Below are 27,100 nucleotides of genomic sequence, written 5' to 3'. Positions count from 1 at the left end.
TATGGTCACGGGCTGGCTAACATATCGCATGTACCCCCCGTCCCAGGCTCTTTTCTAAGCTCTTTGCCTGTTGCCGCGCCCCACGCAACCAGACAGATGATATTAATCATCTTTAAAATGAGGAAAGAGGGGCACCTGGGTGGCTCAGTGGGTTAAAGCCTCTGCCTTCAGCTCAGGTCATGATCCCAGGGTTCTGGGATGGAGCCCCGCCTCACTGGGCTCTCTGCTCAGCAGGAAGCCTGCTTCCCTTCCTCTCTCTCTGTCTGCCTCTCTGCCTACTTGTAATCTCTGTCTGTCAAACAAATAAAATCTTTTAAAAATAAAATAAAATAGGAAAATAAAATAGGAAAGAGAGCCCAAGGTCACACAGCTGGAAAGCAATGATGGGTCTGGAATTTGAACTCAGGCTAGTTCTAGAACCTACCCTCTCCATCCCCAGGGTCTCCCCAGCCTCAAGGGGGCCCTGCCCATCCATTCTGCCTCATTCCGCCTCCCTGAATTCCCTCCCCTGCCTCTCCCTCCTGCTCCTGGCTTCTTCCAGCTGAGCCTGGATCCCGGGCAGCCCAGTGCAGGATGCAAATTCTACCCCCACCGGGCTCAGCCATCTGCCTCCCCCTCTCTGCTGAAATAAAGTGACTGCCACTGCCACTGCCACAGCCGAAGCCACTGCCGGATCCCTTGCTTATTTCAAGTCCTCCTAAAGCTTGTTGAGTTCTTAACTTATTAAAGATAAGCACATGGAAATTGGGAGCAAATCTCTTTATTTATGACATAATCTCCAGCCCAGAAAAGCGGTAGGAACAGTGTTGCCTATATTAGGGAACCAATAGGAAAAAAATCAATTAGATCCGCCAGAGCATTTCGCTATTAACTTTCTTCTGATGTTTCTCTTAAGGCTGGCCGTGGGGGTCCCTGCCAGCCACAAGCTGCAAGAGAGAGGAGAGCTTTGCAGGTACAGAGCAAGGAATGTCGCAAAGAAGGCAGCAGACCAGGCTCCCAGAGGACAGGCCTGAGAGTCTCTCCATCCAGGGTCTACTTCACAGCCCGCCAAAGCACGGCCGGGAAGTCCTGATGTCGGTTCAGCCTCCATGCTTCTTGCTGCTCATCAGCTGGTGTTGTCAAGGACAGCTTGTTATTTTTTGCTTCTTGCAGACCTGAGCCCCAAGCCTGATCACATTTCTGCCAGATCCTTAGAAGAAAGGATTCTCCTCTTCCGGAATAACGTTATTCTGGAGGGGCTCTTTTTTTTTTTTTTTAAGATTTTATTTATTTGACAGAGAGAGAGAGTACAAGCAGGGGGAGCAGCAGAGGGAGAGGGAGAAGCAAGCTCCCTGCTGAGCAGGGAGCCCCATGTGGGGCTCGATCCCTCGACCCCAGAATCATGACCCGAGCCGAAGGCAGATGCTTAACCGACTGAGCCGTGCAGGCACCCCTGGATTTTTAGTGGAGTTGTCTACTGATGGAGGACATAGCCTGGGACTGGCAGCCACCTCATGAGGTCCTCAGGCTCCTCTGCTGGCCTCCATGAGCTACTTCCAAGCTGTCTCCCACCCATAGGGCTCTCCCCTTGTTCCTGAGAGCCTACAAGGGGGGCTGTTCTGGCTCCCATAGTAACCCAGGCTTCATCTCAAAGGCAGGGGATCATGGCTCATTCACCAGTGTTTCCTCGGGGCGCTCAATAAATATTCATCGAATCAATAATTATGATAATAACAACTCCATTGATTGAATGCTTACTCTGTGCCAAAGCTGAGAAAGGCAGACGCTTTTTTACCTAGAGTCGGACCCTTTTGCTTCTCTCTGAACCAGAAGAGGCTTCCAGTGTTTTGCTTTATGCTATTTTCTAGCAGCAGCTACAAGAAGTATCATAAACCCCACCTTACAGAGGAAGCAGACACAGGAAGAACTAGCCTGTCTCAGCTAATAAGTGAATGGTAGGCTCTATCCACCTCTTTTTTTTTTTTTTTTTAGATTTTTTATTTTTTTATTTGACAGAGAGAGATTACAAGTAGGCAGAGAGGCAGGCAGAGAGAGAGAGAGAGGAGGAAGCAGGCTCCCTGTGGAGCAGAGAGCCCGATGCGGGACTCGATCCCAGGACCCTGAGATCATGACCTGAGCCGAAGGCAGTGGCCTAACCCACTGAGCCACCCAGGCGCCCCACTATCCACCTCTTTTAGTCATGAGGAAGTCCTCCTTAAGGTTTAACCCAAACCTTTCACGTTGCAACAGCACCAGTCCCGTCTCCGTCCCGTGCAAACTTCCCCCAGTTGCGGAGGGTCCACCCACTCTTTGCCTGGGTTGGCCTGTAAGGAATATTAAACACGAAACCTCACAGAGGCCAGCCCTCAGGGCAGGCAATGAACCAGCCCTGCTCATGCCTGTTCATTATTATAATTAATATTGAGCCAGGCTTGGTGGTGACCTCGCCCTGGCCAGGTATTTGCGCTATTTTAGAAGCTTATTCAGATCAATGACAGACAGCTCCAAACAGATAAACTCCCTGCCATCCAGACGAATCAATTGTAACACTGCCGTCACAACAAGCCCAAGAAATCAATCTGATTTCAAGCGACATGGTAACTCAGCACTGGGCAAGCTGGTTTTAATTTCCGTGTGGCTAAGACCCAGCTTCCGCTGCGCACTGCAACACCGAGCGCTTTCCCAGCCCGTGTTGCAGACTCTCGGGGGGCCTGGGCAGGCCCTCAAGGGGACTCAGGCCAAGGGGGCAGTCATCACATGGAGGGCAGGGTGACTGGGAGGTCGTGTGACCTTGAGGAAGGCTCTGGAACCCCCAGATCCAGGAGGAGCTGACTCAGACCCGCGGTTGGGATCCTTTTTGCTGGCTTCAGCTCCATTTTTTTTTTTTTTCTTTCCCGCTGCCCTCTGCAAAAAACCAAGCCTGGAGGCCTTTCCGGGCTGCCTCCCAAATCAGGGAGTCAAAGAGAGGGTCTGCCTACCTCAGGAGGCAGGACAACTGCCCTTCTTGGTCTTGGAGATGGAGTTTGTGTAGCAGAGCAGCAAATAGCTCACCAGAACAGAAACAGTCTTTTACTGGGGGCTTACTCTATGCTCAGGCACTATGCTAAGTGTTTTATACCTCCTTACCCCTCACAGCAGCCCAGAGAGATAGGGAACAGTTCTCCACATTTTGTAGAGGAGGAAACCAAAGCTTGGAGAAGTTAAGCTACTTGTCCTGAGTCACACAGCTGATAGATGATGGAGCCTGGATTTGAACCCAGGACTGTGAGACTCCCTTCCCCTAAGCCTTAGCCACTGACAATGTCTTAAAGATGACACCAGAGTAGCCCTCATTCTCCACCCCCACCCTTCCCTGGATCCTGTCAGGTGAAATGAAACCATTGCTTTTCCTCCAGGCTGCCAGAGAAGAGAGACTCTCAGACATCCCCACAATCAGTAATTATTCCCTGAACGTTCACCCTGATTTTCCAGGTACTGAGTTGAGGGTGTTGAGGACACAGGAGGGTCAGGAGGCCAAGCTGGCCATCTTCCTACAGTACAGTATGTACTCTCTTTCCCTCCCCCAGTCCTGTTAATGTAACTAGGTGATGAGGAGTGGGGCCTTGGACAGGCTGCAGGGTGTGCACTGAAAGGCCAAGGTCAGGGCATTTCAAATATATTCTAGCTAAGAAGCTCTCTAATCAGGAGACTCCTTATGAGGAAGGCAAGGATACAAACAGACAAAATGGAGCCGGTCAGCTAGCAATAGGGGCCTAGGAGCTGGACCCTTCTCTCGCCCCCAGCCTTGGAGCAGCAAACCCCAGGCCTCTCCTTCCCACACCTTCCAGGTGCTTCCGTTGAGCCTGGGGCCTGGCTGATTTTCCAGCTTCAACACTATCCCTCAGCCTGTTCTGGATTTAGAGCATGGTAATTTAGGTGCTAAGTGGGCAAAGCTGCCCTTGGCCCCAGCGAGGCCCCACATCTATCTCCTTTGGGGGCTAGCATTGGGTGTTGTGGGGAGGTACAAATCTGGAGACCAGAAGGCCCTGGATCATGAAAGGGGTCTTCTTTTTTTTTTTTTTTATTAAAGATTTTATTTATTTATTTGACAGAGATCACAAGTAGGCAGAGAGGCAGGCAGAGAGAGGGAGGAGGAAGCAGGCTCCCTGCTGAGCAGAGAGCCGGATGCGGGACTCGATCCCAGGGTCCTGGGATCATGACCTGAGCCGAAGGCAGAGGCTTTAACCCGCTGAGCCACCCAGGTGCCCCTGAAAGGGGTCTTCTGTCTGTCCTGGGGAGCAAAGGGCCTGGGCAGGCCCTTGTGGGAGATGGATGCCTGTTCATCGAGCTCAGCCCCCCATGTCCTCCCCAAAGGAGGCAGGGACGTCCAGATTCTACACCCTAGCAATGGAGAAGGACACAAAGGACCACACAGCTAGAGGGTGACTGAGGAAGATTCACACCCAGGCCTATGTGGTTCCAGAGGGCCATGACTGCCTGCCCTTCCACCCACCAAAGACAGAATTTGGAGAGGAACTCAAATCGTAGCAGGAGGGAATGGGATTAGATACGGGCAAGGACTTCCTGACTCAGGAACTTGCATTCTAGGATGGGTCAGGAGGCAGGCAGGGGGCTCTCTCCTGAGGGTTTTCAGGTAGGCTCCAGGTAAGCCTGTGCCCCTGTGGCTCTCACTTCCCGAAAGCTCCTGAGAGTCAAGAATGTCCTCTGCCGTGTGTGGCTTTGTCTTTTTTTTTTTTTTTTTTGAATAGGTAATAACTGCCCATGGTTCCAAACATAAGGGTGGTCATAAAGCCATTGGGTGAAAAGACACCCCCCGCCCCCCCACCCCCCCACCCCATCTCCCAGTTCTCCCCAGAGGCAAGCGCATTATTATACGTTTCCTGTCTAGACATATACAAGCGAATAGGGACACATATTCTCTTTCTTTCTTCCTATTTTTAATACACAAACTGTAGCCTACCCCGCACACTGTTCTGTGCCTTGCCTTTGTCACCTGACAATATATCTTGGAGATTACTCCGAATCAGTACATAAAGAGCTGCTTTACTCTTAGGTGTCTTTTTATGGTCGCAGGCTTCTGGGGAGCTCAGAAGTAATCACATCTGGTTTGATTAGCTTCACATTTCCATTTACGACGTCCCGGCCCAGAGAGGGCAGAAAGCTCTCCAAGGTCACGCAGCAAGGACTTAGAGGTGCGCGCGCGCCGGGCTTCTCCCCCTCCTCTGTCCCCAGCTCGTTGCCCCCAGCCACCTCGAGGCTCCGCGCGGGCCTGGGCAACGGGGGCGGGGTGGGGGGAAGGGCAGGGAGCGGGGCGTCTCTAATTGAAATGCTGGCCGCGCGGCTCCTCGGCAATCGGCACCTGGCGGTGAGCGGTGCGGGAGCGCGGCGGGCCCGGGGCGCCGGGGTGCAGGGAGGACAGCGGCGGCCGCGCGCCACGTGGGAACAGGCGGGGCCCGCCGATTCCCCGGGAACCCCGAGCCGCGTGCTTCCCGGTAATGAGCTCCCGGGGCCCGAGGTGAGCTTCCCCTGATGCTCACACGGCAGCCGCGTGGCACCAAAGGGAACCGGTCCTTTTTTTTCTTCCGCGCCTGACAGCTCATTAGAAGAATTAATTTACTCCAGCGTTTGCAGTTTAAAGGACATTATTTACTGGTTAATTGTTGTTATTACAAAATGTTAAATATCATTATTTATTTCCCAGGCCCTGACAGCCTCTCTGACGGGAATTTATTAGGTGAGTTGGCATCACCGGTGGGCGTCCCTGTGCAGGGCAAGGTGAGGCGGCGGGTTTGCTCCTGGACCTGGCGCTTTGAGGGGCTGCCCTCTGGCCCACCCTGGGACAAGCCAGTCATTGGCTCCTCCTCGCCGCGGCATCTCTGCCTGCTGTGTGGGGCGGTTGGTGGTAGGCGGGGGACAGTACTCGCCGGGAGTAGCAGTTTGAGGGTCGCGATGGAAGTTGCCAGAAGGAACCCCGGACTTTTGACTCTGGCCCTTAAAAGGTTACCCCCCGCCCCCCGCAGGACGCCTGGGTGGCTCAGTCAATTAAGCAGCTGCCTTGGGCTCAGGTCATGATCCCAGCATCCAGCTCCTTGCTCAGCGGGGAGTCTGCTTCTCTGCGCGCTCTCTCTCTCTGATAAATAAATAAATAAAGTCTTTTTTAAAAAACCAAAAAGGTTGCCCCACCCCCCCAACATAAGTATCCAGGCCGCTTTCTTGAAATTCCTGTAATTTAAGAGCCAGAAAGGAGGTCAAGGGTCACCTGGTATTTCATCCCAAACTGGCAACCTCCACTTGGCAAAAGGTCTACAGGTTTGAGTTAGACCCGGTCAGCGGAGCCCTCACCGAAAATTCTAGATTTCTGGCTTGTCTCCAAAAACAAGATCTCGCCACACCAAACCCACGGGTTTTGTATCAGTTGACAATGACCAGCTGGCGGTGAGGGGTAGTGCCGTTCAGAGGACACGCTGGTTACCTGACTGCACTGTCTTCCACCCTCTGCTTCCTTCTCTGGGTTACTTTCCTCCGTAGGTATCCGAGTTTTCAGTGGCTGATCTGATCTAATGATCACATGTAGATAGATGAAGGAGCTGTGTCGGAGCAGTTAAGTCTCCGATGGCGATGGCGGGGACAATAGCCCAGCGTGCTTCTGACCAAACTGGGGGCGGCCCCTGCAGCTGGCTGCCCCTGCCTCCTCCATGTCCAGTCTGGAGTGAGCCGGGGCAGGGAGCTCAGGGCTTAGGGTAGCCTCTGGGCCTGGAGTGAGATCCCTTAATGAGAATTTACAAGAACTCCTGGGCCCCCAAATTGTGTTTATTTATTCAGGAAGTAGTTTCTGAGACCTACTATGGGACGTATTAAAACTGATTTGGATATAAATCTTGCCCTTAAGTAATCCGGTCTGGTGAGACTGTGTGTGACACAGGCATCCAATCGTAATTCTGGGGGGTAGAGGAGTGGAGAGGGGTGGGGCAGCCCCGAGGAGGAAAGGGGGTGACTGGTAGGAGGGGAGGAGACCCGAAGAGGAGGCTTTCCAGGGGAGGGAATGAATACTTCAGGGAGCACGTTCTAGGCTGGGTGGGCTCCCTGTGTCCTCATACACAGACACACGTCACCTCCTGTACCTCTCATAACATGGTCGATTAAAAATGTCTGTCATTGGGGCGCCTGGGTGGCTCAGTGGGTTAAAGCCTCTGCCTTCAGCTCAGGTCATGGTCCCAGGGTCATGGGATCGAGCCCCACATCGGGCTCCCTGCTCAGCAGGGAACTTGCTTCCTCCTCTCTCTCTGCCTGCCTCTCTGCCTACTTGTGATCTCTGTCTGTCAAACAAATAAATAAAAAAATCTTAAAAAAAAAAAAAAAAGTCTGTCATCTGTTGATACATAGTGGTTTTCCCAGGCCTCAGGGAGCCTTCATCCGCCATCTACATCATCCCCCACAGTGGATGCTGGGAAGCTGCTCCAGCTTTGGGGACCCTCTGCTCTGACTGGGCGGCCACCTTGCTATAGGGTCTGTCAACCATCACTCACATGTCACTGCCTTCCACGGGGCAAGGTGGATTACCCTCCTCTGACAAGTTGGGAACTGAGGGAGGCGCTGGGGCTGATGGGAGCAGAGGGGCCCTGCGCAGGAGGGAGAGCAGACTCTTGTCTGAGACCCAATGCCCAGCCCTGGGAAACATGGATCTTCGGGGCAGACTTCAAACAATGGCCCTTCAGACAGGCTTTGGACCCCGTCCTTTCCTGCCCAGGCATCAGACAGCAGCAGGTAGCCTCAAGGAAAATTGGGAGAACTAAAAGGAGATGAAAAATACTTTGAAAAAAGTATGAAAACGGGCTCAACCGAGCCATTACTGTTGCCGTGCGGTAAATTATTACAAAGTTATTTCTGGCTGGCAGCCTGGTTTATTTTAGACCCTACCTCATTTCTTCCAGGTTATGGGCCCTAATTCCTTGCCCGGTGAGTCAGAAAGAGACTAGCATTACTGGAGTGAATCCTGAGCGGATTCAGAACCCCTTACTACAGCTGGAAGGATTCCACAGATTTCCAGAATACCAAGGCATGCTGCCCTTTGGAGAGCTTCTCCACCAGCTCCCTCGTTTTATTTTATGGCCATATTAAATTTTAGAAAATTTTATTCATTTTTTTGAATAGGTAATCCATGTCCAAGGTGCAAAATTCAAAAGACATAAAAGAATATCTGGGCACTCTCTCTTCTCACTCCTTGGAGGCAGCCAATGGTATGAATTCCTTGTGGTTTACTCTGTTTTAAGATAGCATTGTTTCTCTTTTCTGTTCATGTAGAAAATGCAGTGATTTCTGCAGAAGGAAGTAAAGATCATATACAGTCCCGCTATTTAGGGCTGAATACTGTTGGACATTTTGGTGTAGAAGCAGCAAGACTTTTCTCTTTGCATGGATGTGTCTCTAGTTACCAACTTGCATAACCTGGGTTTCTTATTTGTTTACATTAAATGCGATTCTTTAAAATAACATGCTAAACTGCTAATAATGAGTACTCAGAGGGGAGGAATGGGACTGGGTTAGGATTAGGGAGGGGGAGGGTGGTTTACCTCTATTATTTGACATTTTTTTAGAGTGAAAATATATTTGTATATTACTCCCCCCATATTGCAGAATCTGATTTTATTTATTTATTTTTATTTTTAAAAAGATTTTATTTATTTATTTGACACAGAGAGATCACAAGTAGGCAGAGAGGCAGGCAGAGAGAGAGAGGAGGAAGCAGGCTCTCTGCTCAGCAGGGATGCGGGACTCGATCCCAGGACCCTGAGATCATGACCCGAGCTGAAGGCAGCGGCTTAACCCACTGAGCCACCCAGGCGCCCCAGAATCTGATTTTAAATGACTGTATCAGCAACTATTCAGGGGCACCTGGGTGGCTCAGCTGTTAGTCATCTGCCTTCGGATCTGGTCTGGATCCCAGGGTTCTGGGATCGAGCCCCACATCGGGCTCCCTGCTCGGCAAGAAGCCTGCTTCTTCCTCTCCCACTCCCTCTGCTTATGTTCCCTCTCTCGATGTGTCTCTATCTTTCAAATAAATAAAATCTTTGGAAAAAAAAAAAAAGAAGTGACAATTCATCTGATCCTTTATGATTGTGGTGTTAAGATGTTTCCAGGTTTAGGGGTTCCTTGGTGGCTCAGCTGGTTAAGTGTCTGCCTTGGGCTCAGGTCAGGATCTCAGGGTGCTGGGATCAAGCTCTTTGCTCAGTGGGGAGTTTGCTTGTCGCTCTCCCTCTGTCCCTCCCCCCCCTTGTTTTCTGTCTCTCTCAAATAAATACATAAAAGTTAAAAAAAAAAAAGTATTTTGTAGGCTTTGTCATTATCAACAAGCTGGAATGGACATTTTTGTACAACTTTGCACACCTGTCCAGTGTTGCCTTGGAGCGCTTTTTAAGAGATGGACTTGCTGGGTTAAAGGGAATGTATGCTTTAAGGCTTTTTGATGTGTGGCGTCAAAATTCCTTCCTTCCAGGCTGTTCTCTTCTCTCATTCCACCAGCAGTGCCCACTCTCTATTCCCAGGGCTGCACAAGTGTAAGGTTTGTGAGATAGTGAAACAAAAGCATGGAAGTTGGGATGGTTTCTTCTCCGGGTGAGGTTTAAGAACAGGGCAGTGCGTGATTTTTGGGAAGCCTGCCCTGGTGCCTCAGAACCCCGGATGCTGGCAGGAGCTCACAGGGGACCTCAGTGGCCAAAGGGAAAAAGGAGGAGGAGCAAGGAATGAAATGCAGAACCCTCAGGGGCCTCCACTTGTCCCAATTCCAAGGTCTACAGGTTGTGTCTGATCTAGAGCCTTCCTCCAGGCATCCAGCTATAGGGTGAGTTCAGCCCCTCCATCCGCAGTGCAATTTAGAACTAATAGCATGGCTGGGATGCCTTCTCTGAGAGCTCTTCTAGCCTATGAGAGTTACATCCCTCAAGTTCAAGGTGGTACACCTTCCAGGAGCGAGGTCTCCAGCTCCTGCCTCCTGAGGGTCACAGTTACTCTTTGATTCCAAGTGTCGGTCGTGCCCACTTCTGTGGGTCTCACGTGCAGCCTTTGTACCCTTGGATTCTCCGCCAAGCTGACCCATCCCATTTGGAAAGCTTCAAGAGGAGATAGAAGGAGTGGAGACAGACTTACTGATTTAATATTGAAAAGATGGCACTCTGGAGGTGCCCCCTGATTTCTGGAGCCCAGCGTCTCCACAGTGGCTGAGGGTTCCTCTTGGTGGGGGTGACAAGGGAAAGTCCAAGACCGCATCTCATTGGTGAGATGAATAATACATTTGAAGCATCTCGCAACCTATGTTTGATCCGCCTAAAGCTTCAGCAGTTAACGGTTTTCTCTTTATCCCTAGTAAGGGAGGGCTGGGAACTGTCAACATTTTCCTTTCTGCCTAATTTGTGCCTTCTCCATCAAGAGAAAAGCAGGGGCGAGGGAAGGGAAGGAGGCAGAGAAGGAGGGTGACACACTCCCCAAGCAATTCACTGAGCCAGGGTGCTGGGTTGCGGGGGGGGGGGTGTGCTCCCACAGCCTGGGAACCCCCGGGGATCACCAGGTCAGAGAAGGGTAGGGAGGCTCTGGGGTGTGGGGCTGTGTGGTGGGTGCAGGGGCTCTCCTGTCTGCAGGACGGCCTGCCCCTAAGACATTGATCCCTGGGTGGGCCCATCTCCAGCGTTGCTGGTGGGTGGCCAGAGGTGCTGCCAAACATGGGAGAGGCTCCCCTCCTCTCATGGGTGGTGTGGAGTAATGGCCGTGCCTCTGACTGAGCTCAGGGGCCAGGTGCATTCTGTGAGGAGTGTCCTTAAGTTCTAAGGATTTCCCCCTCCAAGGTCCCTCTGCCAGTCCCTGTTGGGCTGTCTGGCCCAAAAGTTCACGTTTTTAAGCACAGTGCTGCTCTCCCTCTTGAGTCATCTCTGATGCTTTGCCAAACTGGTCTCCTGTTCTGGAGGGGCAACAGAGAAGTGGCTAACCTCTCACCGTGCCTCAGTTCTCTTGGGTATAAAATGGAGATGTTAACAATCATACCAACATCATGGGATTGTGGTGAGGATTAAATAAATCATTACACTCCAGGCTCTGCATAGGATGCACCGTGTGCCTTTGTTCTTATTCCCAGCTTATTTTTACTCCAGGTCAAGTTGCAACCACACCCCTCCCACTGACCTTGAACGATCGTCCCACTTGGGACTGCCTATCTTTGTCCCAATCTACCTTTTCTGTCCAGCCATCTTGGGGCCCCACCGCCTGACTCCCCACACCCCCTATTGACTGGTCCTCTGCTTCCCACAGACCTTGCGGATTTCCGAGGCTCTTTTCTTTTCCTCCATCGTGGCTGGTGGAGGGAACGCCCATCCCCTAGGTCGCTGACAGCACACTTTTGCTGGAGGCAGAGCAGAGAGAGAGAAGTCCTCCCTGGGAGGAAGCGGAACAGATCGTCCCCACTGGGGAAGGAACAAGAGATGGAAGAGCGACAGAGATTTTCCTAATAACTGACAATGTGTCTCCACCCTGAGCCATTCATTCCTGGACTTTCACAGGCTCCTCCTCCCCCTGGGGAAGCTATTCATCACGTCCACTCTCAAGCCCTCTAACTGCAGTGTGACCTGGGATTTATGCAGAGAAGCAAAGAGATGCCTCTGGATTCCCAAGTGTGGAACCGAAGGAAGGCATCTGCCAAAGCCAGTACTGAAACTGAATTTTGGAGGGGACCTCCTCAAAGCCTGAGTGGTGATGGGGGCATCCTGGGAGAAGCGAGACCTCTCCCCACAGGGCAAGGAAGGCCCAGTGGACCCTAGCAGCCCGGCCTGTGTGCTTGCCCCGTGCCCCCAGAGCCCTTCTGTTCAGGCCTGGCGTCCCACGGAGGTGGCATTCTGCTCCGCAGCTCAGAGCACAGACGGGAGGGCGGGCATTGCCGAGAATCGATTTGCGGGAGCAGCGGGGGCTTTCTCTTCCTCCTTACTTTTCTGGTCTTTGATCTCCTGTCCTTCCTCTGCAGTCCCATTTTTCTCCTCCTTCTTCCCTTGATCTCTCCCTCTTTCTCTCCCTTCAGCCAAATCACAGCAGCTCCCTGGAAGGGGGGTGGGGAGAGGCAGTCCTTTGTCCTCCTGCTCCTTCTGACTGGGTGGGGCTCGCTGCCCAAGGTGCCAGCCTCCTGCCCCCCCTCACCCCGTCCCGCAGGGCACATTTGGCCCTGGTGGAAGGACACAAACACACACATACACACACGCACGCATGCACACACACACAGGGTCCAAAGGCAAGAACGGAAACAGAGCAACCAGGAAGAGCGGGAGAGGCGAAGATAGAAAGACGGAGACAAGATTCAGAGCATCAGAAAACCAGGCAAAGAGAAGGAGAGAGGCAGAGACAACGGAAAAAAGAGAATTCAGCAAATTAAAAATTTTACAACCATCCAGCAAGTCTGCAAAAATGATCTTCCCTGCGGTCTTTCATTTATCTCATTATCTGACTCCTAATGTGCTTTTTCCCCCCTTTCTTTTCTCGCCACACTTGGTGCAAAATCTTATTAGCTTTTTTTTCTTTCTTTCTTTCTTTTTTTTTTTTTTTTTTCTGGCAGGGGCTTCATACAGTCTTTTCATTACATTTCCTAATAAAAGCAATCACTAGGAAGGCACGGCTGGAGGATTAAAAAGCCACCTCAGCAGCCGCCTGGCCAGCAGAGCCATGACTTGGGATAGGCTGGTTCATGCTGCTAGGGAAGCTGGCCAGTCCCGGTGGGCTGGGTCAGGGAGACCCAGGCTGCGTTGTGGAACATTTCCAGGGTCTGGAAGGTGACTTCGCAGCTGCAGGTGAATAAGGTTATAGGAAGTGTCAGAATGGAAGACCTGGAGGTGTAACTTCTCTCCCCAGAGTGGCTTTGGAGCACCCGTGAAGGCTGCCTGCTTGACCCCTCACCCCCACCCCGGTGAATAACATCAGTGATGTCAAATCTTCACCTTTTGAGAATAAATGATTTTTTTTTTTTAAATTTGTGGTGGTAAAATTCACATAACTTGGGGCACTGGGTGGCTCAATCAGTTAAACCTCTGCCTTCAGCTCGGGTCATGATCTCAGGGTCCTGGGATTGAGATCTGAGTCAGGCTCCCCGCAGAGTTTCTCCCCCTGCCCCTCCCCCAGCTTGTGTTCACTCTCTCAAATAAATAAATAAAATATTTTTAAAAAATTCATATAACTTCTTATTTGCCATTTTAACCAGTTTTGAGGTGAACAATTCATGGGTAAGTGCATTCACATTAGTTTTTTTTTTTTTTTTTTAGCTTTATTAATTTGAGACGTAGAGAGAGCATGAGTGAGGGGGAGGGGCAGAGGGAGAGGGAACAGCAGGCTCCCCACTGAGCAGGGAGCCCAATGCAAAACAGGGCTCAATTCCAGGACCCCTGGATCATGACTGGAGCTGAAAGTAGATGCCCAAGTGACTGAGCCACCCAGGTGCCCCTAAGTACATTCACATTGTTGTGTAAACCTTACCACCGGCTATCTCTAGAACTTTTTCATTTCCAGACTGAAACTCTTATCCCATTAAGCACCAACTCTCCCATTCCTTTGTTTTTCTTTTAAAGATTTTATTTATTTATTTGACAGACAGAGATCACAAGTAAGCAGAGAGGCAGGCAGAGAGAGGAGGAAGCAGGTTCCCTGCTGAGCAGAGAGCCCGGCTTGGGGTTCGATCCCAGGACTCCGGGATCATGACCTGAGCCAAAGGCAGAGGCTTAACCCACTGAGCCACCCAGGCGTCCCCAACTCTCCCATTCCTGCCTCTCCTGGTCCCTGGCAACCACCAACCTGTTTTCTGTGTCTGTGACCTTCACTGCTCCAGGTACCTTGTACATGCAGAATCCTGCAGTATTTGTCCTTTTTGTGACTGGCTTATTTCACTCAGCATAACGGTTTCAAGGTCCATCCGTGTTATAGCCTGTGTCAGAATTTCCTACCTTTTTAGGGCGGAATGATCCTCCATTGTGTAAATATACCACCTTTTGCTTACTGCACACTTTTTTTAAAAAAGGATTTTATTTATGTATTTGACAGAGAGAAAGATCACAAGTAGGCAGAGAGGCAGGCAGGGAGAGAGGAGGAAGCAGGCTCCCTGTTGAGCAGAGAACCTGATGCGGGGCTCGATCCCAAGACCCTAAGATCATGACCTGAGCTGAAGGCAGAGGCTTAACCCACTGAGCCACCCAGATGCCCCTGGTTTGTTTTTGTTTTTGTTTTAAACAGAAACACTTCTATCCATATAAGGAAAGTGAAAAGAAGCGAGAAGCAAGAACCCACCCAGATCCCATGGCATCAATATAATGGTCCCTCTCCCTTTTTTGTGTTTCTCTCTTATGCTAAAAATTATATTTCCACCCCCTCAATGAATAATCCTGTCCTCCCAGGGCCGGTTCAAACCACTCTGAGCCGGCAGTGTGATAGAGGATATAGTGTTTGGAAAGGGCAAAGTTACCAGGAAACAGGCGTGATAAACAAGTTAAGGCAAAGGAAGGAAGCTCTGTGAAGTAGTAAGACATTTTATTGCCTAGGTTATAAACTGGTTCTGAAGTATTAACATATGGCCCTCTAGGATGACATCAGCCACACATCCAGTGACACTGGGTTAACTACAAAACCTCTCAGGGGGGTAACTTTGAAGAGTACAGCAGTCATTTGGAAATATTCGGCTTATGTTTTAAAATAAAGGTACAAGGGATGCTTGGGTGGCTCAGTTGGTTAAGCCACTGCCTTGGGCTCGGGTTATGATCCCAGCGTCCTGGGATTGAGTCCCACATCCTGTTCCTTGCTCAACAGGGAGCCTGCTTCTCCCTCTGCCTCTGCCTACCACTCTGTCTGTGCTTACTCTCTCTGACAAATAAATAAACAAAATCTTTTTTAAAAAATAAAAATAAAATAAAGGTACAAGACAATGCAATTCAAAGTGACGTTTCAACGCCTTGTTGCTTTGGGAATCACCATAGTTGCTCAGCTGGGATGTCAGAGTGGATCCCAACCAGCATTTCTCCAAGGCCAGAGAGCACCTGAGCATTTAGAAGACGAGCAAGAGGAGGTATTACTGAAGAAGTGTGCCCATCAGTATCTACTACGGTACCTTGGGCAAGACCACAGCCTTTTCCAGGCATGGAGGCTTCCATCTCAGCTGGTGGTTCAGTTCATAATGGCAATGTCTTGGATCTCTGTGGTCCTTCGGGAAGCTTTTACCTCTCATTTCTTGCTACTCTCCTCCAGGACTCTCTTGCTCTTGGTCTCTGCCAGTCTCTGTCCCTGGCCCAGACCCTGGAAGAGAGCAGATTTTGCTCAGGGAGGGTAGACACCTAGAGGTTACAGAGACAACCTCACAGATCGCCTTTCCTCCCCCCGCATCTGGTGTCAGAGCCCCTGAAACAGACCACGGATTTCACTACTATTCCTCTCTCTATAGGAGGTGTTTATTTTCCATGTGGCCTTAAAAACTGGATCTTTTCCTTATACACTCACACACGTGCACACACACATGCACACACACACACACACACCCTCTCTGTTTCCACTAACATCAGCCTAGAAAAGATCACGCCCTTTCTCTTCCAGAGAAGCTGCCCCCTCCCTTCCATCTGTGCTCCAGGGGGCTTTTATTTTTCTTTTATTCTCAGCTTTCTATCAATCAAGGGGAGGGGGAGACACTTTATCTGAACCCTTAGTGAGCGACAGCAGCAACCGGCAGCTGCTAGGGCAGTGGGAAGTTCATTTCCGGCACTGACGTTTATAAATGTGGCACAGAATACCAGTAGGGACTAAAATAAATCAAACAGCTTCTCCAAAGGTCCCTAGGGGCTGCTTTAGAATATCTTTCCATTGGGGGTCATGTTCTTTCTCTTTCTTCGCAGGGGAGGGGTGGGAAGGGCCACGATTTGCAACATGGAATGAGCCACCTTCTTGCTCCTTCGTAAAAACGCTGAACCAGGGACCCAGGATGGTCTGGAGTGAGAGCATTGTGTCTGTCTCTGTATGCAGAGAAAGGCTTGGGGTTTCAACTCCTGGGTGGGTGTTAGAATGCTGGCTCTGTCACTTTCTAGCTGTCAGTTTCCCCGTCTATAAAATGGGACTAAGAATGCCTACTCTACCCACCTCATGGGCTGTCTTGCAGATTGAATGAGATGTCTAGACAGTGAGCACCCTGGAGCTTTTGATGAGCTCACATGATGTGGTGAGGGTCCCTAAGGGGCAATGATAAGGACCGGGGTCGTCCAGGAAGCTTTAGGGATGGGCTCCAGGCAGACCTTCCCTAGACCATTCCACAAACCTTGGCTGTTCCCTTTCCTTTCAGAATTCTGGGCAAGAAGCACGGATAGTCTGTTCCAAACACAGCTGGACTTTTCCCAATGCGTTTTCTAAGCCTTCCTTCTTCTGCCCCTCTAAATCCTGAGAAAATAAAGGTGGACAAGTATGATAGGGAGAGGGAGGGAGAGAGAGGGGCTGGTGTGGAGAGACACTGAGACAGAGAGAGGGCTGCCAAGGACGAAGGCAGGAAGAAGGGAGACTTCGGTTAATACCAGGCTACTGTGAATTTGCAGGGATCCTTCCAAAGTTCTGAATGAGAACCCTGCTTGGAGAGATGAGACCCGGCGCAGGCGCCGCAATCTCACCCCTTTTACATTCCCTACATTTCGAGATGCTGCACACCGCCTTTCAGCTGTTTTTGGGTCTTTCTGTGGATTTGGATCCTCTCCAGGCCAAACCCTTGCTGGGGCTGGGAGCTTGGGAGCAGGCAGGATGCTGACGATGCCCTGAGCCCCTCAGGATGGCAATTACCTGTACAGCATTTTCTTCTAAGCCTTTTTCTGTAACAAGATTCTACCCAGCTTCACTCCCCAGAGGCAACTTGTGTTGCCAGTTTCTTCCTATAGCTATAGAGAGAAAACTGATTTTCTTTAAATATTTGTTCAACACTTTATTTAAAGAGGTTAGGTGCTGCAAAGAAGGATGAACAGAGGACCGGGCGTCTCTATTGTTCTCAGCAAGTCAGCCTCCCCGTGGGTGATTGCCTGCCTGTCTTTGAAACAAAAGCTGTAAATAAGCAGGACCCACTTTGAGCAGAAGGTAGTTAACCTTGGAGGTCACAGCCTATACCTGCCTCTGACCAAAACAGTCCTCCTTTCGAACAAACACAGGGATTTCCCTGAAAGCCACCAGGGCAGCTAAATTCTCTTCTATCTTATTCCAATTCATGATGAGGCTTTAGGGTCACACATATTCCGGCCCTTTACTGAAGTTTGGCTGGTCCACTCCTAAATCTGGTTCAGCTGGTAGCTATTATGAAATTCTTACTCTCACTGCTCTCTGAGGGAGGTGGTTGTTTTTTTGTTTTTTTGGTTTTTTTTTTTCAGATTTTTTGTTTATTTATTTGACAATGAGAGAGAGAACACAAGTAGGGGGAGTGGGAGAGGGAGAACAGGCTTCCTGTGGAACAGGGAGCCAGATCCCAAGACCCTAGGATCATGACCCTAGCCAAAGGAAGCTGCTTAACTACTGAGCCACCCAGGTGCCCAAGATTTTGTCTTTTTTAAGTAATCTTTATACCCAACGTGGAACTTGAACTCATGACCCCAAGACCAAGAGTCACATGCGCTCTTCTGAGTCTGTCAGGTGGTCATTCTTGCTGACAATTGCTACTTTGTTTTCACTCTTTGTATCTGAGGCCCAGCGGAGAGGGGAATGTAAATGAAGGACGTACTGTTGCGACCATGTATTCTGGGTCCCAGTAATCTGCTTGTAACTGAGGTTGGAAGCCTGCTAATGTCAGGCTGAATTATTTGGACAGACCATCCCAGTAAAAACAGCTGGAAGTGCTAGATAAAATATTTTTAAAAAGGGCACCTGGGTGGGTCAGTCAGTTAAGCATCTGACTTCGGCTCAGGTTTTGACCCCAGAGTCCTGGGATCGAGCCCCGAATCGGGCTCCCTGTTCATTGGGGAGTCTGCTTCTCCCTCTCCCTCTGCCTGTGTTTCATGAATAAATAAATGAAGTCTTTCTTAAAATTTTTAAAATAGATAAAAAATATATATATATTTTAAAGATTTTATTTATTTGATAGAGAGAGACACAGCGAGATAGGGAACATAAGCAGGGGGAGTGGGAGAGGGAGAAGCAGGCTTCCCGCTGAGCAGGGAGCCTGATACAGGGCTCGATCCCAGGACCCTGGGATCATAACTTGAGCCAAAGGCAGATGCTTAATGACCGAGCCACCCAGGCACCCCACAAAATATTTAAAAAATCTTAAAATCTCCAAAGAGTTGAGAAAATACCAAGAAATCAACAGACCAACATGGAAGAGAAAACCAAAACATAGGAACCAATTTTCTCTGAAAAAGCATCTGTCAATCCTAGCAAATCTGAACTTTTATTTGGAACGCCTGGGAGAATGAGCGGGCTAACAGTCCACGCTCAGTGCCTGCACATGGTGGAGCATTTATACCCTCCCCTCAATACACTGAGATCCCAAAGGACTTCTGCGTGATGCAGAGAATCTGGGACCTGGGACTCTGTTTAGATAGCTTGGGACTGGTGGTGCCCTTGTGCTTGGCAGAAGTCAGTACAATCCTCTCTGGAGGAAAGCCCCTTCATATTCAGATTATTCCTGTATGGAATAAATTATAATACATTGTAAATTATAATATATAATAAATAAATAAATTATAATATATAAATATTTATTATATAATGTATATAATATATAAATAAATAATAATATATAATATATAATATTATAAAATAATAATTTGCTCAAGTGCAGATAGATACATGGAATAAGAAATTATCTAAAGGGACAAAATAGACTTTAAAAATTCCAAATGCAAAATCTTTTTTTAAAAATGTATTTATTGGGGCGCCTGGGTGGCTCAGTGGGTTAAAGCCTCTGCCTTCGGCTCAGGTCATGATCTCAGGGTCCTGGGATCGAGCCCCGCGTCAGGCTCTCTGCTCGGTGGGGAGCCTGCTTCCTCCTCTCTCTCTGCCTGCCTCTCTGCCTACTTGTGATCTGTCTCTACCAAAGAAATAAATAAAATCTTAAAAAAAATTTATTGACTGATTTTTTAAAAATAGTTTATTTATTTACTTGATAGAGCTAGAGAGCACAAACAGAGGGAGCAGCAGAGGAGAGGAGAAGCAGACTCCCCCGCTGAGCAGGAAGCCCAATGTGGGGCTCAATCGCAGGAGCCTGGGATCATGACCTGAGCCAAAGGCAGATGCTTAACCAACTGAGCCACCCAGGTGTCCTCCCCAAATAAAAATTTTTTTTTTTAATTTTATTTATTTATTTGTCAGAGAGAGACAGAGAGCAAAGGCAGGGGGAGCAGCAGACAAAGGAAGAAGCAGACTCCCTGCTGAGCAAGGGACTTGATCCCAGGACTCTGGGATCATGGTCTGAGCCGAAGGCAGACACATAAGCAACTGAGCCACCCAGACATCCCTACAAATACTTAAAATTTAAAAATAAAAGTAACTGCAATTAAAATTCAACCCATTAATTTAAAAGCAGCTGAGATGCAGTAGAACAGAGAATTGGCAAAGGGGAAGATAATAATGAGAAATTGTTTGGAGAAACAAAAAGGGGAGAGGGATGGAGAAGATAGTAGATACAGTAGCTAGAGCCCTAGTATATGTTTAATTAGCATCCCCCCAAAAATAGAAAAGTAAAATAGGGCAGAGACAAATATTTGAGAAGAGAAATGGCTGAGAGCTTTCCAGAAAGACACTAAGTCTACAGATTCAAGAGGCCAGTGAATCCCAAGCATGAATGTCTTGTCTAAATCAGCAGCCATATGAGAGAGGAGGGAGGGATACAGTTCAGAATTGTGTCTCCAAGAAGCAGACCTTTGTGGCTTCGATGCCTGTGATTCTCTGCTCCCTTAGGGTCCCCTCCCTCTTCTGCTGCCTCAAGCCCTCTCCCCCAGCCAGGACCTGGTATCCTACCACTTCTCCACAAAGGCTCCCCCTCGGACTTCTCTTTCTCTCTTGACCTTAAGGAAAGGAAGGAGACCTAAGACAGAAACAGAGAAAAGCACAGATGAATAAGAATCAGAGAGAAATCAGAGTAAGGGAGATGAGCCTTATAGGCGTTATGACTTGGGAGATGGTCCAGACTGGCTTTGGGGGTCAACCTGGAGGCAACAGGTGGAAGATGGGGGATTGAAGATGACATAGGATTCTCTATCCAGAATTCTACTTCCCTTCCCTTTCCTTCTCTCCCTCAGGCTTCCCTCTGATTCTCTGCCTCCATGATCTTACCTTCGGCAATATCATGTCAGGAAGACCTGAGCTCCCATATCTACATTCCCTAGAAAACAGCAACATCAACAGTCAGGCTACAGAGGCAGGAGAAGGAAAGACCATGTTCCCTTGAAAACTGGAGAATGCCAGAGCCCTGAGGCCCTGGAGTTGGTCCTCCTGCATGCTACTGAGGTTGGGTTGCTATTTGTCTCCTGTGAAGCCAGCTCGATCCAGTGAAATCCACTTGATTTTTCCTGTCCCCAGTTCTCACTCCTTGCTGCAAATCCCCATCCCAGAGTGTCCTGATAGCCAAGCTATGAAGCATGAGAAAGCCATGGAAGAATCTCTCCAGAGAAGGGAGGAGAGGGTCCTGTTGGATGATTGATTATTGTTTCCATCCCTGATACACCCTCACCTCCAAGGGGCAGAAATGGGATGCTAGTTTTGAGCTCTCCTTGATTTGCCATTTCCCCCAGTGTCTGCTCAGCTTTAATGGGACCTCGCCAAAAGCCTAGTGGTAGAAATAGACCAGCTCAGATACACATAGGTGTAAAGAGACTTACTTGGGGGTACCTGGGTGGCTCAGTCAGTTAAGCATCTGCCTTCAATTCAGGTCATGACCCCAGGGCCCTGGGATGGAGCACTACCTTGAGCTCCCGGCTGGGTGGGGAGCCTGCTTCTCCCTTTCCCTCTGCCTGCCACTCCCCTGCCCGTGCTCTCTCTCTCTCTCTCTGTCAAGTAAATAAGTAAAATTTTAAAAGAAGAAGAAAGAGAGGAAAAAGAAGATTCCAGTGTTCAGGGAAGTTTCCCTTTAAGACAATGAGAACATCTCCTCCTGCATTTTAAAAAAAATTATATATATTTTTAAAGATTTTATTTATTTATTTGACAGACAGAGATCACAAGTAGGCAGAGAGGCAGGCAGAGAGAGAGAGAGGAGGAAGCAGGCTCCCTGCCGAGCACAGAGTGAGATGTGGGGCTTGATCCCAGGACCCTGAGATCATGACCTGAGCCAAAGGCAGAGGCTTAACCGACTGAGCCACCCAGGCGCCCCTTAAAAATTATTTTTATTAACATATAATGTATTCTTTGCCTCAGAGGTACAGGTCTGTGAGTCATTGGGCTTACACAATTCACAGCACTCACCATAGCACATACCCTCCACAATGTCTACAACCCAACCACCCTACCCCTAACCCCCCACCCCCCCAGCGACCCTCAGTTTGTTTCGTGAGATTAACAGTCTCTCATAGTTTGTCTGCCTCATGATCCCATTTTGTTTCATTTTTCCCTTCCTTACCCACCACAACCCCCCTGCCCTGTCTCTCAAATTCCTCATATCAGAGAGATCATATGATAATTGTCTTTCTCTGATTGACTTATTTTGGTCAGCATAATACCCTCTAGTTACATCCACATCATGGCAAATGGCAAGGTTTCATTTCTTTTGATGGCTGCATAGTATTCCATTGTATATATACACCACATCTTCTTTATCCATTCATCTGTTGGACATCTAGGTTCTGTCCATAGTTTGGCTATTGTGGACATTGCTGCTATAAACATTCAGACGCACATGCCCCTTTGGATCACTATGTTTGTATATTTCAGGTAAATACCCAGTAGTGCAATTGCTGGGTTATGGGTAGCTCTATTTTCAACTTTTTGTCTCCTCCCTCATTTATTGCATTTCCTTTTGTCCTAGTGAGGTGTGAGGTGGCTGGTCCCTTCCAAAGCTACGTGGTGATTTAGTTTTTTTCTCAGAGGTTTCAGCCCCAATTTCCAGGACTTTCCTTACTACCTTTCCTCCCCTGGAGACTGCCTAGCAATGGAACCCTTGTATCTTGAGGGAGTGAGATGGAAGGTAATATCCGCCACTTAAACAAATGCAAACATGAAGCTGGGGTAGGAAGCAGAAGCCAGGGTCCCCGGGTGTGTTCCCCTCACGACCTCCAGGCTTCAAGATGGGCACTGTCCTCCCTGTAGCTCACAGAGGACACTGTCAGCCTTTGATAAATCTTGCCAGGCCAGCCTGGGTAAGACCTCCCTGAACACCCAACATCCGAAGTGTGGAGAACGGTGTGAGTCTAGGGTGCCTGAGGAGGCCAGAGGAACCCACCACACATTCAGCAAACATGCACGGGTGCCTTCTCTGTCCTAAATGCCTTCTCTATGCACGGACAACTACGAGGCCATCAGGAAGAATGGGCCAGCCCCATAGGACTCACGTGGGATCCATGTTATAAAAAATGGAAACAGCAAGGTGCCATAGAGTGTACAATGTCTGAGATTTCAAAGAAAGAATGTGCACTTTCAATATGTTTGCACACTCATAGAATGTCTCTGCAAGGAGACAAATGAAAATGCTAACACTATTGTATGCCAGGAGAACAACGTGGCTGAGGGCAGGGTGCGAAGGAGACATCCTTTTTGCGGTGTTCTCTTTTGAGCCCTTTCATTGTTGGTCCCTATGTCTGGGTTACCTACCGAAGAAGGCAATCAGAAGCAGACCCCAGTCCCCTTAAGGAGTGGCGAGGGGGCGGAGGCAGCCCTCCTAACAATTGTGATCCACTTTGCTCATTGGTACCCCTGAGACTAGACACAGATAGTGAGAAGGGAGTCTAGGACAGAGGACATCCAAGCTGGCTTGGGGGTGTCAGGGAATTTGGAATCATCATCGTGGCTGGAACCCCTCTCAGCTCAGCCTTGCCAGGGCCTAAAGAGCACAGGGAGAAGGGACCCGCCCTTGAGCTGCAGAGGCCGGGATGCAAACTGCCGCCTGCGTGCCAAGCTAAGGAGCTGCGATTTTATCGTAATAGGAAATAGGCAGCTGTTATGGAATTTTCAGGAGGGGAGAGTGACCTGTGCGATTTGCTGTTTAGAGAGAGAATTCTGGCAGGAGTGTGGAAGGATAGATTAAGAGGGGCAAGGAGAGGCCGGGAGACTGGTTATGAGGTTAATGCATGAATCTAGGTGAGCGGAGGCATATGGATGACCTGGGGCAAAGGCAGCAGAGGGCAGGGGAGCGATGATGGAGGTGTGGGGGAGCAAAACCCGAGACATGCAATGGGTCTCCAAGCTGCACGGAGACCACGCACAGATCCAGCTCTGCCGTTTTTGGTTTTCTCACTCTGGCATCTTCTGCATATTCAGGGCCCCAAACCCCCCTGGCAGCTGGCAGGATGGGTCTGGAGGGGCCACTTCCTGGTCTGCCTGCCTGCTTCCTCACCCCAGGCTCCAGCGCCTTGGCAAAGAGGGCCAGGGCCGGGGAGGGGGGTTAGAGAACAGAAGATTCTCCTCCGCCATTCAACTCCTAGGTCTCTCTTATTTATGCCTCGTTCTCTCCCGACTCGAGTCCTCTCATTATTTCGAGCTGTACAGCTTGCTGCTTCCCTGGCTGGGCTCTCCCACCCCCGTGTGCAAAGTGTCAATCAAGCCGTCAGTTGAGCAGCTCAGCCTCACATCCTCCGAGGCTCTGCCCCAGGACACAAGCCGCAATTGCTGACACACAGCAGCGCGGTCTAGGGCTGCTGGCTCTTTCTTTAATAGTCTTCCGATCCAAAATGGGTGTTAAAATGGAATTTGAGGGGATCGCTTCTCTCTGCCTGCCCCTGTCAGGACAGCCACAAGGACGGGCAACCCTGAGAGAGAGGGGAAGCCTTCAGAAGTCGATTTCCTTTTCATTTCAAGGTTGGGACGCGGCCAGCGTCGGCTTTCCGAGGAGCTGTTTGAAATTCTTAACAAGAAGCCGAATGCTTGAGTCCAGGAATCCAGGGCAGGCTTGTGAAGTAGGGATGGGGAGATGGAATTGTCATCTTATTTCTGAAGGGATATTATATTAAACAAAGGAGAGGTGGGCTATAGAGCCGCTTTTGTAGCCTCCCTGGAGAACTGAACAATAAGAAACGGGTCCTGGGAGCGGAGGCGGGGCAGCAGGAAGAACTGAGGTTAGAACAAAGAAAGAACCCCCCCCCCCCCCCCCCCCCCCGACCCAGTGACCAGGGAGATCTGAGGAATCGGCTTCCCCAGGGGATTCCTCCTCCTTTTACAAATTGTGAATGGAAGCACGGTTTTGATAGAATATGGAAGCTAATGAGCATTAAGCCTAATTACTGTGCCAAATTCTCTTTAGAACTTTGATAACAGGCACACACAGAACCACGGTTGTGATCCGAGTGTGTCTATTTGTGTTCTGTTCTTTTTCTCGGGATGATTTCCTACATACACACATTTCTATGAAGCCCACAGTCCACAGCTTGTCATTTTGAATCGCTACATAGTATTCCGTTGTGTCAATGTGCCAGAATTTGCGCAGCGATTCCCTCTGGCTGGGTTGTTTCCAATTTTCTATATTGTAAGTGCATGGCTATGAGTGTCTTTATACAAATGTCTTTTTCTTCCCTAGGATATTTCCTGGGGGTATGGTTCCCCGAGTCAGATTTCTAGATCAAAAGGTGTGAACCATTCGATCATGGATGCACACTGCCCATCTCTTTCCAGAAGGCCCAGACCATCTGAGTTGCCACCCTATTCTCTCCGCTTTCCCAGAACACTGACAATAGATTTTATCATTTTTTAAAAATTTCTGCTTATTTAATAGGCACATAATCGTACCTTGAAGTTATTTAATTCCCATTTCTTTCCCTGCCGGTGAGGCTGGGCCACTTTCATGTGAAGATTTATTGTCTGCTTTTCCTTGTGTATAAACTGTTCATCTTCTCTGACATCTTATCAAGAGGAATCTGGGGGCTGACCTTACATATTTCTACCAAGCCTTTGCATATTTAAACAGTACACTTTTCCTGTTATGTCTACCATGTTTTACCTCTAAGGGAAATGTCCGGTTGTGAGGCAAATGCTAGCCCGTCCATGTGGGTTAGGGGTGAGGTGGAGTTGAGATGATTCCTGGACTCTAGAGTCATCTAAAGCCAGTCATATGGTACCCCCTCTCTGGACCCCCATTTTCTTAGTAAAGGAGGGGCTTGGTGGAGAAGATAGCTAGTTTCTCTGGTCCCCTGGGAGCATCCTTTGCTGGGGGCGGGCACTTCGCCAAGGCTAGGCAGCCACCTGGGGTCACATGGATTTCCTGATCCAATATTTTTCCCGACTCACATATGGCCATGAAAGAAACAGCAAACTATTGAAATCAGAATCATCAGTACAAATTCTGATAAATCCCTAGTATGGCTTGGTGCTTAAGAGAACAGGATCAGGAGCAGATAACCCCAGATAATCAGGATCACATCTCAGTGCCTATGTTTACCAGGTATGCGTCTTTGTAAGCCTTAATGTCTTTGGCCGTAAAGAGATATTTCAGGGGTGCCTGGGTGGCTCAGCACGTTAAGCATCTGCCTTTGGCTTGGGTCATGATCCCGGAGTTCTGGTATTGAGTCCTGCGTCAGGCTCCCTCCTCGGTGGGGAGCCTGCTTCTCTCTCTCCCTCTGCACCTTCCCCCAGCTCCTGCTCTCTCCCTCTCAAATTAAAAAAAAATAATAAATAAAATAAAATAAAAAAGAGGTGTTTCAGGTATGGCCGTATACCCCAAAATTTCGTGGCTAAAATAACTGTTTCTTTTCTATCACAAGATTCTGTGGATCAGGAATTCACCTGGGGCTTGGCTGGCTAATTTTCTTTCACGTGGCCTTAGTCGGGTCACTCAGCGGTACAGAGCTCGTGGCTGGGCTGAGCTGGGGGTCCAAGATGGCTTCCCTCGTCTGTCCGGCTCTCCATGCAGTCTCGGGGCCTCTGTACATGGTCTTTTCCACAGGCTGGTGGGACCTCTAAATGGTGGCTCAGGGCCCCAAGAGGAGCTGTAGGAACAGAAGAGGAAGTTCTCAGTGTCCTCAGGCCTGGGCCTGTGTCCCAGGGTCACTTCCGCTATGTTGGTCACACTGTCACAGAGCCCATGGTGGAGGAGTGACAAAGAATTGGGGACCATCTTTAATGTGCCCAAAGTGGAGATAAACATATGTCCTTCTAGGGCTGCAGGAATTCAACGAGGTGATGCGTACAGAGACAGATTTACCGTGAAGCTAACTTCAACCACAGGGCTCGTTAATTAGACAGTTTCTTTCTAGTCCCTAGCACCTAACTTTGGATTCATAAATTTTCTTTTCCTTTCCTTAAAGAAGATCCCCGAATTGTCTAAGAACCGGGCCCTAGAAATCCCAGCTCTGTCCTGAATGCATATAGTGGTACTTACTTAGCACACAGCCGGGCCCAGAGGGTGGCCGGCTCACTACAGGGCCCCTCTCTGCCCGGAGCTGGTGCCCAGTGCCCCCTCTGCGTCAGGAGAGGTCTCCTCCTCTCCCTCTGTCCTTCCCATTTGTTCAAGATAATTTCTTCTCCTGTGCAAAAAATGAAAGTAAACCACACTAAGAATAATTTCATAATCACAAAACAGCCCTCCTGATTGTTTTTTGGGTCTACCCCTGACCTCGCCACCCACAGGGGAGGTGGGCCTTACCCTGGGCAAAGTGCCAAGTCCTTAGCTTGGCCCTTTCAGAATCTCCAAAGGAAATCAGGCTGAAGGGAGGGAAGCCAGCAGGGGGAGGCAGCATTCCCGGTGCCCAGCTTGGTCTAGGAGGCATTGAAATTCCAGGGCCGAAGTCCCAGAGACAAAGATCATAATGAGACAGGAAGGTGGCATAGGAAGGACCATTTGCATGACAATAATTGAGCCAAGAATAGAAAGCTAGAGGGATACAAGGGTGAGGCCGGCAGCTGAGCTGGGCTAAACCTCGGAAATCAGACTACCCAGTCCCACTCTGCGGGGGAGGTGGGGGCTGAGCCCTAGGCCAGGCTTTGCCTGGAGGGAGGAGCAGGAGGGAAGGACACAGCCCCGGGGGATTGT

At 49.4% G+C, this 27,100-nt stretch overlaps 1 protein-coding gene and 2 long non-coding RNA genes across 3 annotated transcripts in view; 1 reads left to right on the top strand and 2 right to left on the bottom strand.

The window, feature by feature from the left end:
- The window catches only part of ALDOC (aldolase, fructose-bisphosphate C), a 1,020,901-nt gene that overhangs the window by 396,655 nt on the left and 597,146 nt on the right, over nucleotides 1–27,100 (bottom strand). The window lies entirely within an intron of this gene.
- Nucleotides 1–27,100, top strand: part of LOC309851686 — a 132,074-nt gene that overhangs the window by 76,180 nt on the left and 28,794 nt on the right. The gene's annotated exons all lie outside the window — the stretch shown is intronic.
- On the bottom strand, nucleotides 25,805–26,961 carry LOC309851007. Its single transcript, XR_014304585.1, has 3 exons — nucleotides 26,714–26,961; nucleotides 26,450–26,594; nucleotides 25,805–26,057 (listed from the first exon to the last, which is right to left on the bottom strand). It is a non-coding gene; the product is annotated as an uncharacterized lncRNA (long non-coding RNA).

The sequence above is a fragment of the Mustela nivalis genome (genome assembly GCF_964662115.1).
Source record: "Mustela nivalis genome assembly, chromosome: 17".
NCBI lineage: Eukaryota > Metazoa > Chordata > Mammalia > Carnivora > Mustelidae > Mustela > Mustela nivalis.
This window is presented reverse-complemented; position numbering and strand designations above follow the sequence as displayed.